Source organism: Oryx dammah, unplaced genomic scaffold, assembly GCF_014754425.2.
Source record: "Oryx dammah isolate SB20612 unplaced genomic scaffold, SCBI_Odam_1.1 HiC_scaffold_27, whole genome shotgun sequence".
In the NCBI taxonomy this organism is placed as follows: domain Eukaryota; kingdom Metazoa; phylum Chordata; class Mammalia; order Artiodactyla; family Bovidae; genus Oryx; species Oryx dammah.
Genome location: NW_024070211.1, coordinates 135,069,800 through 135,086,836, shown reverse-complemented (window position 1 = coordinate 135,086,836; position 17,037 = coordinate 135,069,800). Strand labels below are relative to the sequence as shown.

The window sequence follows — 17,037 nt, the reverse complement described above, 5'->3', positions numbered from 1 at the left end:
TGTTACGGTAAACTGTGACAAAAATTGCTGCACACTAATACGGGCAATGGGTTCTCTACGACAGGATCAGTAAACTTTTTCTATAAAGGGCCAGAGTTGGCAACTGTTCTGTGGGTTTGCAAAAGAATATCCTTACCCTCAGGAAACACACACAGGTATTGAGGTATTTTTATTTTTGCAATTTTTCTAAGTGTGAATTTATTTTAAAACAGTAAAAAATGGAATATCCCTCCGAAAACTTCTTGTGAACATAAAGGAAAGAGAATGAAAAATGTTGAAAACACCTGCAGAATGACTCCTCACTGCTGTGACCCAAAGCAGGTTATACATTTGCACACAGTTCAGTTCAGTTGCTCAGTCACGTCCAACTCTTTGGAACCCATTAGACTGCAGCACACCAGGCTTCCCTGTCCATCACCAACTCCCAGGAGCTTCCTCAAACTCATGTCCATCGAGCTGGTGATGCCATCCAACCATCTCATCCTCTCCCATCTCCTTCTCATTCTGCCTTCAATCTTTCACAGCATCAGGTGGCCAAAGTACTGGAGCTCCAGCATCAGTTCTTCCAATGAAAATTCAGGACTGATTTCCTTTGGGGTTGATTGGTTTGATCTCATTGCAGTCCAAGAGGCTCTCAAGAGTCTTCTCCAACACCACAGTTTAAAAGCAACAATTTTCGGCACTCAGCTTTCTTTATACTCCAACTCACACATCCATACATGACTACTGGGAAAACCATAGCTTTGACCAGACAGACCTTTGTTGGCAAAGTAATGTCTCTGCTTCTTAATATGCTGCCTAGGTTGGTCACAGCTTTTCTTCCAAGGAGCAAGCATCTTTTAATTTCATGGCTGCAGTCACCATCTGCAGTGATTTTAGAGCCCAAGAAAATAAAGTCTGTCACTGTTTCCATTGTTTCCCTATCTATTTGCCAGGAAGTGATGGGACCAGATGCCATGATCTTAGCTTCCTGAATGTTGTTTTAAGCCAGCTTTTTCACTTTCCTCTTTCACTTTTATCAAGAGGCTCTTTAGTTCCTCTTCACTTTCTGCCATAAGGGTGGTGTCATTTGTATATTTGAGGTTATTGGTATTTCTCCCAGCAATCTTGATTCCAGCTTGTGCTTCATCTAGCCTGGCATTTCACGTAATATACTCTGCATATAAGTTAAATAAGCAGGGTGACAATATACAGCATTGTTGTACTCCTTTCTCAATTTGGAACCAGTCTATTGTTCCATGTCTGGATTCAAACTGTTGCTTCTTGACCTGCATACAGACTTCTAAAGAGGCAGGTAAGTTCACGTACTGTTGAAGCCTGGCTTGGAGAATTTTGAGCGTGTGAGATGAGTGCAATTGTGTGGTAGTGTGAACATCCTTTGGCATTGCCCTTCTTTGGGACTGGAATGAAAACTGACCTTTTCCAGTCCTGTGGCCACTGCTGAATTTTCCAAAATTGCTGGCATATTGAGTGTGGCACTTAAACAGCATCATCTTTTAGGATCTGAAATAACTCAACTGGAATTCCTTCACTTCCACTAGCTTTGTTTGTAGTGATGCTTCCTAAGGCCCACTTAACTTCACATTCCAGAATGTCTGGCTCTAGGTGAGTGATCACACCACCGTGGTTATCTGGGTCATTACGATCTTTTTTGGATAGTGCTTCTGTGTATTCTTGCCACCTCTTCTTAATATCTTCTGCTTCTGTGAGGTCCATACCATTTTTGTCCTTTATCGTGCCCATCTTTGCAGGAAATGTTCCCCTGGTATTTTTAATTTTTTAAAGAGATCTCTAGTCTTTCCCATTCTATTGTTTTCCTCTATTTCTTAGCATTGATCACTTAGGAAAGCTTTCTTTTCTCTACTTGATATTCTTTGGAACGCTGCATTCAGATGAATATCTTTTCTTTTCTCCTTTGCCTTTAGCTTCTCTTCTTTTCTCAGCCTTTTGTAATGCCTCCTCAGAAACCATTTTGCCTTTTTGCATTTCTTTTTCTTGGGGACGGTTTTAATCACCACCTCCTGTACAATGTCATGAACCTCCATCCACAGTTCTTCAGGCACTCTGTCTACCAGATCTAATCCCTGGAAACTATTTGTCACTTCCACTGTATAATCGTAAGCGATTTGATTTAGGTCATACCTGAATGGTGCAGTGGTTTTCCCTACTTTCTTCAATTTAAATCTGAATTTTGCAATAAGGAGTTCAAGATCTGAGCCACAATCAGCTCCAAGTCTTGTTTTTGTTGACCGTATAGACCTTCTCCATCTTGGGCTGCAAAAAATATAATCTGATTTTGATATTGACCATCTGATGATGTCCACATGTGAAGTCATCTCTTCAGAGTAAAACACATCTTTCCAGTCCGAGTATCTGCCTTGGAAATTTGTCTGCCCAGAGTCCTGCACTCTTGAAAAAAGCTTCTGACCCAACGGATATCTGGGCTGAGGACCACACATCCTCAGGTAATTCAGCCCTCAGCAGTGATCATTTTCATTCTATAATAAAGTGTTTCAGAGTAGTGCAACTGCAGAGTAGTGGGCTTTGTTTAAAATATATATACACTCCAAATGTTGAGCTTCAATTACTTAAAATTTGACACTTCCCAGATTTTTACGATCTGAAGAAACCAGCTTATACAAAATAGCAAGAGATCCTAAAAATATAAAACCATTTCCACTTCTGGCCCAGAAAAACAGCAGCAAAATTCTCTCTCAAGAGGCATGTATCAAAATGCTTATGACTGAGATAAGATGCTGCTTCTGGGACTTCCTTCACAACAGCACAGTGTGGGGCAGAGGTTACAGAGGAGCTTAGACCACTATTGAGGGTTCATAATACTATTTTCTATGCCTCTGCACATTAAGGAATTGCCTTCAACGAACAGTTTAATATACATACATGTGAGATTTCAGGTTTCAGACTCAGCTAGAATGTGCAATCACTGCTTCATCCCTGCAGGTGATGTAGCAACTAGTGGCTCTGCACCTACGTAGCCACTGTGCCCTGAGGCCACCTTATTTAAAGTTCCTTCCTGTATAGTTCTAATTGTCTACATCCTCTTTTCCCCTGTGGTACTTAGAAAGCCTTCAAGAGGTAAGAAGTTTTGCAAACAAACATTTTCAGGCGACTACAAAGCTGAAAGGGTAAGTACATGTGTATCCCGGGAGATACTGCGAGTTCAGTTCCAGACCATCACAATAGAGCAGATACTGCAGCGAAGGGAGTCGCACAATGTTTTCGGTTTCCCAGAGCATCTAAAGTTACGCTTATACTACACTGTACTATACTATATATGCTTATACTATACTATACTATATATGCTTATACTTTACTATACTAGCCTATTAAGTGTGTGATAGCATTATTTCTTTAAAAATAATGTATGTGTGTGCTCAGTGGTGTCCGACTCTTTTTAAGACTCCATGGACTACAGCCCACCAGGCTCCTCTATCCATGGGATTATCCTGGCAAGAACACTGGAGTGTTTTGCCATTTCTCTTGCAGGAGATCTTCCCCATCCAGGGATCGAACCCACGTCTCCTGTGGTTCCTGCATTGGTGGGCGGATTCTTTCACCACTGAGCCACCTGGGAAGCCCAGAAATAATGTACAGACTTGGTCTAAGCAATAGAGGCTGATACACAAACGTGCTGAAGGTGACCGACTCACGCTGCCCTGCCCCAAATGTCCCATATCTCTTTTGCCACCATTCAAACTTGACCATACTTTTAAGTAAAACAGTAGAATATTTTTATTTAACATTGTGCACCAGAAATTCAAGACTGTATTTTTGACAACAGTACTTACCAAGACCAGAAATTCACTGTACTTTAGTATTACCTGTGAGTCGGAAATAATGTGTAGGGTTTCCCTGTGATAGTAGAGGGGACAGGCCACTAGTCCCATAGGAATGTCAACCAAGAGTATTAGAAGACAATACTGGACGGAAAATAATGAGGGTGCTAGAAATGTATTTTTAAAAGCATGCCATTGTGGTAATGTAAAAGCAGCTCAGAATCTTGGTATTGAGAGACTACATAATGGTTGTGTCTCTTCAAAAAGTAAAAACAAAGTATATACCTTAATTTAAAAATATGTTACTGCTAAAAAAAGATAACCACTGTCTGAGCCTGCAGCAATAATAACATAACATAGCATAATCATAACATCAAAGATCACTGATCATAGCAGCTTTCCTGGTAGTCCAGTGTACTTCCAATGCAGGGGGCGTGGGTTGGATCCCTGGTTAGGGATCTAAGATCTCACATGCTGCGTGGCCTAAATAAATAAATAAATAATTTTTTTAAAAAAAGATCACTGATCACAGATCAACCTAACAAATATAAAAATAATTTAAAAGTTTAAAATATTGCAAGAACTGCCAATATGCGACACAAACACATGAAGTGAGCAAATGCTGAAGGAAAAATCGCACCAACAGATGTGATTTATATAGGACCACCACAAACTTTCCATTTGTAAGAAATACACTATCTGAGAAGTGCAATAAAGCAAAGAGCAATTATATGATGTCTGCCTGTACCTTATTCAGAGCACCATAAAATCCTGGAAGTGGGCTCCTCCTGCCCAGTACCCCGGGATGCCTAGGGAGCTAGGGCGTGAGCTTCCTGGAACTAAAAGAGACGAAAATTGCCAGGGAGACCTGGTGCAAATGCTGACTCTCACACCTTGCCCTGACTAGGTGAGCTGGATGACCAGGCACACGCCCACATACACCTCTTGATTCTGAGGTTGGAGTCTCTCGCCCACACTTAGAGAAAGTGTGGCCAGGGCGACAGCACGACGGGTGGCTGCCCCCTACCCACCCCTTCCTGGGAGCTGCCAGCTGCAAGGGCTAAAGGCTGGGAAACAGCACGGGGCTGCAATCAGCAGGGAACCAGCCAGTTCTGAGGCCATCTTAGGGTAGCAGCCTCCAACATAACGGTATACCATATAATCCTTCGAAGTGACAGAATAAAATGCTGGAGTGTCTGTAATTTTGCCTCACAAAGAGGAACAAAGTCTCCCTAATAGCAACACACCTGCCCCCGCCTCCTTGCCAGATCCTCAAGGAGGATCAGGAGCCCGAGGCTCCCGAGGCTCACAGGCACTCCATCACTGTAATTAAAGCAACTGCTTGGGGCTGCACTGCTTTGCGCCCTGAACTTGAAAGGGCTGTTCCCCTTTCAAGTCCTAACTCTTCATACCTCAGACTGACTGTATTTGGAGATGGGTCTTTACAGACGCAATTAAAGCAAAATGAGGTTATAGGGTGGGTCCTAATGCAACGTGACTGGTGTCTTTTATAAGAAGGGGCGATCAGGAGACAGTCAGGCACAGAGGGAAGGCCATGTGAAAACATGGTGAGAATGTGGCCACCTACATGCCAAGGACAGAGGCCTCAGGAAGGGGTGGGGCCCTCTGGGAGAGCCAGCGGGACTGCTGTCCAGCAGGACACAGTCCCCAGTCACTCTAAACCGCAACACAAGCTCCTGAGGTACAGAGCTCCTTAAAAGCACATTCAAAAATGGTTCAGGGACACTCAGAAGTGCAGGGCAGGAAGTCATGCCTTCCAAAGGAGCTGCCCCAGACCTTGGCCATCCTGGCAGAGGCTTCCCAGAGAGGACTAACCCTGCTCTGTCCACCCCTGGTGAATGTCAGGGCCTCTGTGGCCACTGAGAGGGTCCGAGCTTCTCAGAGCTTGTGTGCAACGTTGGTCAGTGACACATTCCCAGTGGAGGGAGGGTGGGCAGTGGTGGTTTTTCCCTCCCTCAGCGGGCAGTTCCAGAGGGCAAGGACCGTCCCCCTCCCCTCCCACCCTTTGCATGGGGCTTACTTTGAAGCCAATCTTTGCACGAGGTGGCAACTGTCTGAAACGAAAATTACTGGAACTTCCCTGGTAGTCCAGTGGCTGAGACTCTGCAAAGATCCCATGTGCCGCAACTAAGACCCACTGGCAACTAAGATGCAGCGCAGCCAAATAAAGTGCAAACTTAAAATACAAAGTAAAAACTATTCCCTATGATGAGTTATAGGTATAATATGGTTTTTGGTCAAACATCAGTGTAGATGTCGCTGTGCAGCTACTTCTTAGGTGTGATTTACATTTAAATAGGCAGACTTGGAGTAAAGCAGGTGACCCTCCATAACATGGGTGGGCCTCATCCAAACAGTTGATGACCTTAAAAGAAGAAAATGAGGTTCTCCAAAGAGGAAGGAATTCTGCCTTCAGAGGACCTCTGGACTTGAGCTGTAACATCAACTTTCCCAGAGTCTCAGCCTGCCTACTCTCTGAATTCAGAATTGCCAACCTCCACAATCATGTGAGTCAAATCCTTAAAATAAATCTTTCCATATACCCTATGGCTCTGTTTCTATGGAGAATCCTGACTAATACAAACACCCCCACCCCAATTAAAGCAAAGGAAGAAACACAGGTGGCATGCACAAAACTCTTAGGAATGTGGTCTCCAGGGCAGAAGCAAAGCTGACTTCAGAATCTGAAAATGTCATGCCCATGCACAAGTCTGCTTGATTTAACACACTTAGTTATTCCACGACCCCTGGGACAGACAAGCCCAATGAGTCAAGAGTCCAGGTAGTTGTAATGCTAGTTGGTTTTGTGGAGACTGGTTCTTCTAGGCAGGATTTGTGGGAAAAGAAGAAAATTCTTTAAAATGGAACAGCTTGAGTAACTCAAGCTTTAGGTAGGGATTTAAATATAATGTAAATCCTCATCACCACTTCTGACCTGCGCCTGTGTAGTTCTTCACAGCAAAGTGTATCTTCTTCTGTGAATATCTTCAAAGATGAAGCATCGCGCACCTCCACTCTCCTAGTCAGGATAAATGGGGACAAGGAATAACCATGCTAGCTCAGGACATAAAATTCTGGTTATCAAATCAAGTTCCAAGATGGAGCTCACTGCTCTCTAAGCACTGGTTTTTCTCTCCCATGGAGCAAAATTCCCCCAAAAGAGAGTAAAGAACAGGACCTGACAACCTTAGCTAGTCCAGTCCTGAGATATAAATACAAAGCACAAATATGCTTGTTTCAAGTCACAGTAGCTATAAGTCCATTTGTCTTATTCACAATTAAAAAATCTGAATGCCACAGTTCAAGGCCTGGCTTGTAGGTTCTGTCTCCACAGTCTTGCATGAAGGTAAGGCAGTCATGACGAAGTTTGGGCAGGGGTGGTGTGCGTAAATGAATGCTCAACAGCACAAGTGTACACCAGGCTCAAACCAACACAAAGGTAAAAAAGGTGAAAAAAAAAATTCCCTGTATTCTTGAGACCAAGTTTTGAGAGGCCTTTAACATAAAAAATTCATATAAATGCAAATCTTATCCCCAGAGTGCTCTGGAATCTTTTTTTTTTTTTTTAAGTCGCTCAGTTGTGTCTGACTCTTTGTGACCCCATGGACTATACAGTCCCTGGAATTCTCCAAGCCAGAATACTGGAGTCTTATTAGGTAGCCTGAACTCAGGCTATTCACGGTGCTAGGTTCTCTACTGGCTCCTACACAGCTGCTGTGTCTAAGCTCCTCACTATGCCCAAAGGGTCTCCAGATGTAAGATATACAGAGAACAAATAACACAATGGCATACGTAAATCCTAAGATATAAGTATCTGCATTAAGTGAAAATGGAGTAGACAATCAAAAGGCAGACAATGATAGAATGGGGGGCGGGGGGAGCCATGAACCAAGTATATGCCACCTGCTGCTGCTCAGTTGTGTCTGACTCTACGGCCCGCCAGGCTCCTCTGTGCATGGAATTTTCCAGGCAAGAATACTGGAGTGGGTTGCCATTTTCTTCTCCAGGGGATCTTCCCAACGCAGGGATCAAACCCATGTTTCTTGCATCTCTTGCATTGGCAGGCAGATTCTTTACCACTCCACCACTTGAGAAGCCCTATATGCTACCCATGAGAGACAAATTTTAAATTCAAAGACACAAGGGGATGAAATCAAAAGATGGAAAAAGATATACCATGCGAAGAGAAACCAAAAGTGGCCAGAGCAGCTATATTAATATTACACATATTGACGTGAAACAGAAAATTGTTACTAGAAACATTATAATGAAATAGTCACTCCATCAGAGAGATGTAACAACTATAAACGTATTCAACTAACAACAGAACTTTGGAATACCTGAAACCACAGAGAACATGATCTTCTATGTAGAGATTTCACAAAAGATTTCACAAAAAATCTGTTAGAGCTAATAGATGAATTCAGCAAAGCTACAGGATACAAAAGCAACACACAAAAATCAGCTGCATGTCTATACATTAGCAATAAATGTTCCAAAAAGAATATTAAGGAAACAATCCCATTTACAATAGCATTAAAAAGAAAATAAATTTAAGAATAAATTTAACTAAGGAGGTGAGTGATTCATACACTAAAAATTACAAAACACTGATTAAAGAAATTAAAGACACAAATAAATGGAAAGATATTCCATGTTCATGAACTGGAAGACTTAATACTGTTAAGATAACAATATACAAAATTCCCTGGTGGTGGGAGTCCTTGTTCTCCCTGACAGGGGGTTGGGTTTGATCCCTGGTTGGGGAACTAAGATCCCCTAAGCAGCGTGATGCAACCAAAAAAAAAAAAAAAAGATGTCAGTATAATCCAAGCTATCCTCAAATTCAATGTAATCCCCATCAAAATTCTAACAGCATTTTTTTTTGCAATAGAAAAACTCATCTTAAAATAATATGGAATCTCAAAAAAAACCCAGAATAGCCAAAACAATCTTGATAGAGAACAGCAAACCTGAAAGTCTTTTACTGATTTCAAAACTTACTATAAAGTTATAATAATCAAAACTGTGATATTGGCATAAAGACTGACACATTGACCAATGAAACTGAATAAAGAGCCCAGAAATAAACCCTTGCTTGTGTATGTGAGCAAATGATTTTCAACAAGGGTGTCAAGACCATTCACTGAAAAAAGGACCTTCTCTCTTTTTTTTTTTAATTTTTGCCTGTTCTGGGTTTTCATTGCTGCACAGAATTCTTCTCTAGTTACAGAGAACGAGTCAATTCTCTAGTTGTGGTGCGAGGGGTTCTCACTGCCGTGACTTCTCTTGTTGTGACACATGGGCTCTAGAGCTTGCAGGCTTCAACAGTTTCAGCATATGGGGTCAGTAGCTGCAGCTCCCGTGGGCTCTAGGGCACAGGCTAAATACTTGTGCCGCATGGGCCTAGCTGCTCTGCAGCATGTGGGACCTTCCTGGACCTGGGATCGAACCCATGTCTCCTCCACTGGTAGGCGGATTCTTTACCACTGAGCCACCAAGGAAGCCCAAGACTGTCTTGAACAAATTGTGCTGGAGTAACTGGATATCCACATGCAAAAGAATTAAACTGGACCATCACCTCACACTATATACAAAAATTAACTCAAATGAACAAAACACCTACAAAGAAGAACTAAAATTATAAAACTCTAGGAAGAAAACATATAAGAAAAGCTTCATGACACTCAATGTGGCAATGATTTCTTGGATATGACACCAAAAGCAGTAGCAACAAAAGAAAAAGTAGATAAGCTAGACATGAAAATTCCAATACAGAATTGTAAAGTAAAAATTAAAAATAAATAAATAAATAAATAAAATTAAAAAAAATAAAAATAAAAATTTTTGTGCACCAAGGACACTATCAAGAAAGTTAAAAGACCTACGAATGGGAGAAAATATTTGCAAATCGTGTATCTGACAAGGGATTGCTATCCAAAATGTATAAAGAACTCCTACAACTCAACATGAAAAATAAAAAGATTAAAAAATGGACACAGGATTTGAACAGATATTTCTCTAAAGAAGATACACAAATGACAAATACATGAAGAGATGCTCAACACCATTAATCATTAGGGAAATGCAAATCAAAACTGGAATGAAACACTATTTCATGCCCATTAAGGTGGTTATTATTTTTTTTAAAAAGGAAAATAACAAGTGCTGGAGAGGATGTGAAGAAATTACAATCCCTGTGCATTGCTGGAATACAGAAATGCTGGTGAAGCTGCTAAGGAAAGAAATGAAACATTTAATTACCACATAACCCAGCAATACCAGTTCTGGGTATATAACCAAGAGAACTGAAAACAGCATCTCAATAAGATACACCAATGTTCATAGTTATATTAAGCCATTTTTTTTTGCTAAGTCACTTCAGTCGTGTCCGACTCTGTGCGACCCCATAGACAGCAGCCCACCAGGCTCCCCCGTCCCTGGGATTCTCCAGGCAAGAACACTGGAGTGGGTTGCCATTTCCTTCTCCAATGCACGAAAGCGAAAGGTGAAAGTGAAGCTGCTCAGTCATGTCTGACTTAGCGACCCCATGGACTGCAGCCCACCAGGCTCCTCCATCCATGGGATTTTCCAGGAAAGAATACTGGAGTGGGGTGCCATTGCCTTCTCCCATATTAAGCCATAGCAGTGCTTAATTGCTGTCTGGAATAGTCAAGTTCATAGACAGGAAGTAGAATGGTTGCTACTAGGAGCTAGAGGAATGAGAAAATGGAGTTAGTATTTAAATGGGTAAAGACACAGACATAGAAAACAAACTTATGGTTACTAAAGGGTAAGGGGGGAAGAGATAAATTAGGCATTTGAGATGAACAGATATACACTACTATATATAAAATAAACAAGGACCTACTGTATAGCACAGGGAAATATATTACATATCTTATAATAATTTGATAGATTGAAAAATCTGAAAAAAAAAAGACCTGTGTAGGTATGTATATGTGTGTAGGTGTATATATATATATACACACACACACATATATATACACATATATATATATACACACATATATATACACACACATATATATACACACACATATATATACACACACACACACAAAAAAGGTGGAATCACTTTGTATATCAGAAACATTGTAAATAACTACACTTCAATAAAATAAATAAATAAGTACAGAGGTTCAGTTTAGGATGAAAACAGAGTTTAGGGGATGGATGGTGGTGATGACTGTACAACAATGTAAATGTACCTAATGCTACTGAACTGTACATTTAAAATGATTAAAATAGTAAATTTTAAGCTATTTATATTTTATTATAGTAAAAAAAAAAATCGGGCAATATCTCCCCAATTTATTTTTTTTTAACATTTTTTCAGCTACTGCAGTTTATTTCCCCCTTCATAGAAATGTTAGGGTTAATTTGTCTTTTGTCTATAAAAACAATCTGCTGTGATTTCTAACAACTAAACAAAAATATCTTATGACCCAGCAAGAACATTTCTAGATTTCTATCAAAAAGATATTATAACATAGGCCTGCATAAAGACTTGAACATGAGTCTTCATAGCAGCAGTTATTCATAACAGGCAAAAAAAATAAATGAATCTAATGAATGGTTCAACAAAATGTGATGTATCCATTCAATGGAATACAATGCAACAAGAAAGGAATGAAATGCTGGTACATACTAGACCAGAAATAAACTCCAAAAACATTATGCTAAGTGAAGAAAGTTACACATAAAGAACACAAATTGTACACTTTCATTTATATTAAATGTCCAGAAATGGCAGATCTATGAAAGAAAGCAAGTTAGTGATTAGCAGGAATAGGGGCTAGGAACGGAGATTAACTGTAAAAGGTCATGAGCGATCTTTTTGGAGTGATATGTATGTTATGATGGTGCTGTTCAATTCCATAAATCTACTAAAAATCACTGCACACTTAAAGAAGGTAATTTTATGGTATGTACATTGTACCTCAATATAAAGTTGAGATATTTTCTTGCTGCAATATTTTACTGCTTTGTGTTAAACCTATAGATCAAGTTGGAGGGAAGTGACATCTTTACTATGTTGAGTATTTCAACTCATGCCCATACATGCCTCTTCCTTTATTTACATGATCTTTGATTCACTCATTAGCATTTTGCAGTTTTCAGCTTATTGATCCTGTATGTGTTTTATTAAATTTATATCTAAGTATCTGATTTTTTGAAGCTGCTGAAAATGGTTATTTTTAAACATTTTACTTTCTAATTCCACACTGTTGGTATACAGAAATAAGACTGATTTACATGCACTGACTGTATTTTGTGACCTTATTAACTTCACATACTAATTCTGATAGTTTTTTCATAGATTCCTTGGATTTTCTATGTCGATAACCATCTGCAAAAAGGGACAATTCTCATTCCAATCTGCCTTTTATTTATTTTTCTGACCTTATTGCCCTGGCTAAAATAAAGTTTTTTAATTATTATATATATGTTATTAATCCATGCTCTACTCCTTTGGTTGCAAAAATTATGAAGAGCTAGGACAAGATATATAAAAGCTTTAGAAGCCAAAGTATGAATATTAACAATACATTCCTATATATACTATCTCCTTTGATCTTAGTAACAATCTAATAGGTGCTTTTTCCATGTTACCAAAGAAGAAAAATGGTCAAAGGTAGTTCAGCCAAAATATCTATCAGGGCTCAGGTGATCATATCATAGCAGACATATATAGTAGCTTTGCCAGGACCCAACTTGATCTCACTTGCCAAAGTCCCAGGTGCTGCCTGAGCTGACCCCTCTATAAACTAGAACTATTAAAACACAGATCAAAAGCCAAGACACAAGACTGTCACACACTGAGAGGGGCTGAGGGAACACTGGCCCGACAGAAGAGTAGAGGCAGTGACCCTGGAGTGGCACCTGAGCAAGCACAGTGCCTTCAAAAAATCATCAGTGAGTGATTCAGTAAGTGTATGAGGGTCGGGTTCCAAGGGCTAATATTTTGGAGAAAGCATCTTTGGCAGCTTCTTTCTAGTTTTTAACTTACTAGTCAGAAGGCTGGATTCAAAAGTCTGGCTCTTATCAGGCATGCTAACTTTAAAAAAAAAATTATTTATTTATTTATTTGGCTGTGTTGGGTCGTATTAACAGTTGTGGCATGTGAACTCTTACTTGAAGTATATAGGATGTAGTTTCCTGACCAGGGATCGAACCCTGGGCCCCTGCATTGGGAGCGAGGAGTCAGCCACTGGACCACCAGAGAAGGCCCCAGACATTTACCAGGCACACACTTAACTTCTTTGTCATTTTCCTCATCCATAAAGTGAGAATAATAATTGTACCTATCTTTGAGGGTTGTGAGAATAGTTAGTATGTAAAGTACTCAAGAGTTAGCAAACTACAGCCTACGGTTTGTTCCATAAGTAAAGTTTTACTGGAATACAGCCTCAATCATTCACTACAAGTTGTCCATGCTGACTTCATGCTACAGTAGTGAAACTGGGGAGGCTGTGACAGAAACGATATGGCCTGCAGAGTTGTACATAATCACTATTTGGACCTTTACAGGAAAAGTAATCCTAGCCTACAACAATGCTGGGGCATCCCAGATGGCGCTAGAGGTAAAAAACCTGCCTGCCAATGCAAAAGACATAAGAAACACGGGTTCCATTCTTGGGTTGGTAAGATCTCCTGGAGCAGGGCATGGCAACCCACTCCAATGTTCTCACCTGGACAATTCCATGGAAGAGGAGCCTGGCAGGCTACAGTCCATGGGTTGCAAAGAGTCAGACATGACTGAAGTGCCTTAACATGCACGCACACAAAACAACACTGAAGCAAAGTAAGTACTCAAGAAATGTTGCTGTTGTTCAGTTGCTAAATTGTGTTCGACTCTTTGCAATGCCATGGACTGAAGCATGCCAGGCTGCCCTGTCCTTCACTATCTCCCGGAATTTGCTCAAACTCATGTCCATTGAGTCGATGATGCCATCCAACCATCACATCCTCTGTTGCCCCCTTCTCCTCCTGCCCTCAATCTTTCCCAGAATCAGTCTTTTCCAATCAGTAGGCTCTTCACATCAGGTAGCCAAAGTACTGGAGCTTCAATTTCAGCATCAGTCCTTCCAATGAGTATTCAGGATTGACTTCCTTTAGGACTGACTGGTCTGGTCTCCTTGCTGTTCAAGGGACACTCAAGAGTCTTCTCCAGCACATTTCAAAAGCATCAGTTCTTCAGTGCTCAGCCTTCTTTATGGTCCAGTTCTCACAACTGTACATGACTACTGGAAAAACCACAGCTTTGCCTCTGTCAGCAAAGTGATGTCTCTGCTTTTTTTTTTTAATACTCTGTCCAGGTTTGTCATAGCTTTTCTTCCAAGGAGCAAGCGTCTTTTAATTTCATGGCTGCAGTCACCATCTTAAGTGATTCTGGAGCCCAAGAAAAGAAAATCTGCCACTGTTTCCAATTTTCCCCCCATCTATTAGCCATGAAGTGATGGGACCAGATGCCATGATCTTAGTTTTTTGAATGCTGAGTTTTAAGCCAACTTAAAAGATACATTAGCTTTTATTTAAACCCTCATTCACTTCCAGAATGATAAATCTGAGTATATACATAAAGATACAGACACAGCACTGAATATGGTAGTTCAGTTCAGTTTTCAGTCATGTCTGACTCTTTGCGACCCCATGGACTGCAGCACGCCAGGCTTCCCTGTCCATCACCAACTCCCAGAGCTTGCTCAAACTCATGTCCATCAAGTCAGTGATGCCATCTAACCATCTCATCCTCTGTCGTCCCCTTCTCCTCCTGCCCTCAATCTTTCCCAGAATATGATGGTGACAAATGCAAACTAATGTCAGTTAACTAGGGGCTGATCAAATAAATTATCATACATCTAACCACAAAGCACTATAGTATACAGTCATTAAAAGGAATGAAGAATATCTGTGTGTATATATAGTATATATGCCAATATATGTCAACATGTTAATATTTCCAATATCTTTAAATAATCCAAGAACATTAAGTGAAAAGGTACAATACATGCAATATAATCTCGCTGTCACAAAAAGAACATACACATAAATAAAACCTGTGCACAGAAAAGGCTACATACTAAGAGAGGCTTAGGGAATTTCACTTTCAATACATGTAGCGGAGCACTGTTTGACTTTTTAACAAGCTTAGGTGCTGTAATTCTTCTCATGAATTAAAAGTGTTATTTGAATAGCTCAGGTTGTATCCTAGAGGCACACGTTTTAAACTTTAATGCCTTTACCCCTCAGGGACAAACTAGAGTATGGATGAATCGCAAATGTGTACGCTGAGTGAAATAACCAAACTCAAAAACCACGTATGACATTCTGTAAAAAGCAAAACTGTAGGAATGGAGAGCAGATCAAGGGTCAGGAATGGAAAATGGAGTTGCCTACAAAAGGACAGAAAGGAGTTTAGGGGGTGATAAAACTGCTCTGTATCTTGACTGTGGTTGTAAGACACTAAGAGTTTGTTAAAATTCAGACTGTTTATCATAAAGTCAATATTACTATATGTCAACTTAAAATAAATTTAAATAAACACACAAAACCGCTTTGCGAGTTACTTTTCTCTGAGGGACATATGAGCACACAAATGTATATTTTAATACCGGCAATGTTTTCCTCATTTCCCTGTTCACCTCTGGCACAGAGATGCCGCTGAGTGAAGACAGTGTTTTGCACCATCTTCCTAAGTGAATTCCCACAAATGCAAACGTGTCGTGGCCCACATTCATTTAAAACTTGATTATTTTCTTCAGGCTTAGCACGGGTAGATCTGCGCTTTACTCGAAAAACCACTGAAGGCCTTCAGGAAAAAGGGAGGTTAGGCACCGGCGCGCAGCTTCACAGGCCGAGCAGCAGCCGAGCAGGATTTTCCAGCACGAGCCCGGAGCCGCTGGAGCTGCTGGTGAATTGTCAAGCACAGCAACCTGAGCTACAACACCGAGAACGCTGCTGCTTCGATCACGGGTCATTGACGGAATCACGTTGACAATGGCCAAGAAATACCACCCAACTCACCAAGCTCTGACAAAACACTGAGCGGCGCGGCGCACAGCACCCTCTCTCTACTCCTGGAACAGGAAACTCCCAAGTCTCAGACTCCCACGGCAGCGTAGACCGTCCAACACCCGGCTTCAAAAGCAATCGCTATCCGGCCGTTCAGACATAACGCTAGGGTGGACGTGCTCCGGAGGCCTCTCTCGGCTTAGAAAGCGCTTCTTAAACCCCATTTCCAAATTATTCTCCCACCCACCAAGCGCTGCGAATTAGGAGCACGCATTTGAGGCTTAAAATATACAACTCAATCTGGCTGTGTTGAACCGCGCTGCCCACGTAACAATCCCGGCTCCTTAACAAAGCCCCAAACTCCTCTCTCCAAGAATCTGCAAAATGGTCTCGCTTGGTCAGTCTCTCCTCCCCTCAGAGAGGGGCACAAAGCACGACCTCAGTACAAACCGCCTGCTCCGTACTTTCAAACAATAACTGCAAAATCCCGATGGACCCTCCCCATTGGAACTCCGTCGCGGCCAGGGGCGCGGGGCAATGGCTTCGCGACTCCGAGGCCGGAGTGATCCCGGAGGCCGCGCGGCCCGAGAGGCCGCGCCGCGGAGGTCCAAGTCCCGGCTGCCGGAGGGGCCCCGGTCCGACCCCGCCACCTCCCAGCTCCCGGCCGGCCAGGCTCCGAGGGCGGGCCGCGGTCCCAACGGGGGCGCGGGGCGGGCAGGGGGCCGCGGCGCTCCTCACCTGGGTCCGCGGCGGCCGCTCGGGGGTCCCGGGCGGGCGCTGGGAGTTTCCTGGCCGAGTGAGTCACTCGGGCGGGCCGGGAATGCGCCAGGAAACACCCGGCCTCCTCCCCTTCCTCCCGGGGCGGGGGCTCTCCCGGCTCGGCCCCTTCCTCCTGGCGCTCCTCCCTCCGCTCCCGGCCCTCGGCCAGTCGGCTCGCTCTTGGGCGCTGTGCTCTTCCCGCGGCCCCGGGGGACACAGGCCCCTCTGGCTGTCGAAAATGCTCCTCAGGGAAGGGAATCTCGAGGGCCACCTGCCGGCCTAGGTGACCGCAGCCCGTCCTCGGGGCCGCGGGAGGGAGGGAGGTGGGGGCTTCCCAGAGGGAATCGCCCAGCTTGGGCCGTAAAAAGAGCGCGGAGGCGCACCCTGTCCCGGGCCTCCGTGAGATCAGGGCGGCAAGTGA

At 42.3% G+C, this 17,037-nt stretch overlaps 1 protein-coding gene across 1 annotated transcript in view; it reads right to left on the bottom strand.

Moving 5' to 3' along the window:
• CYFIP1 (cytoplasmic FMR1 interacting protein 1) overlaps positions 1–16,715 on the bottom strand; it is a 104,193-nt gene extending 87,478 nt beyond the window's left edge. Inside the window, exon 1 of the mRNA XM_040227900.1 lies at positions 16,596–16,715. The gene's annotated coding sequence lies outside the window, so the exon portion shown is untranslated. The remainder of the gene's footprint in view (positions 1–16,595) is intronic.
• Positions 16,716–17,037: the final 322 nt, after the last annotated feature.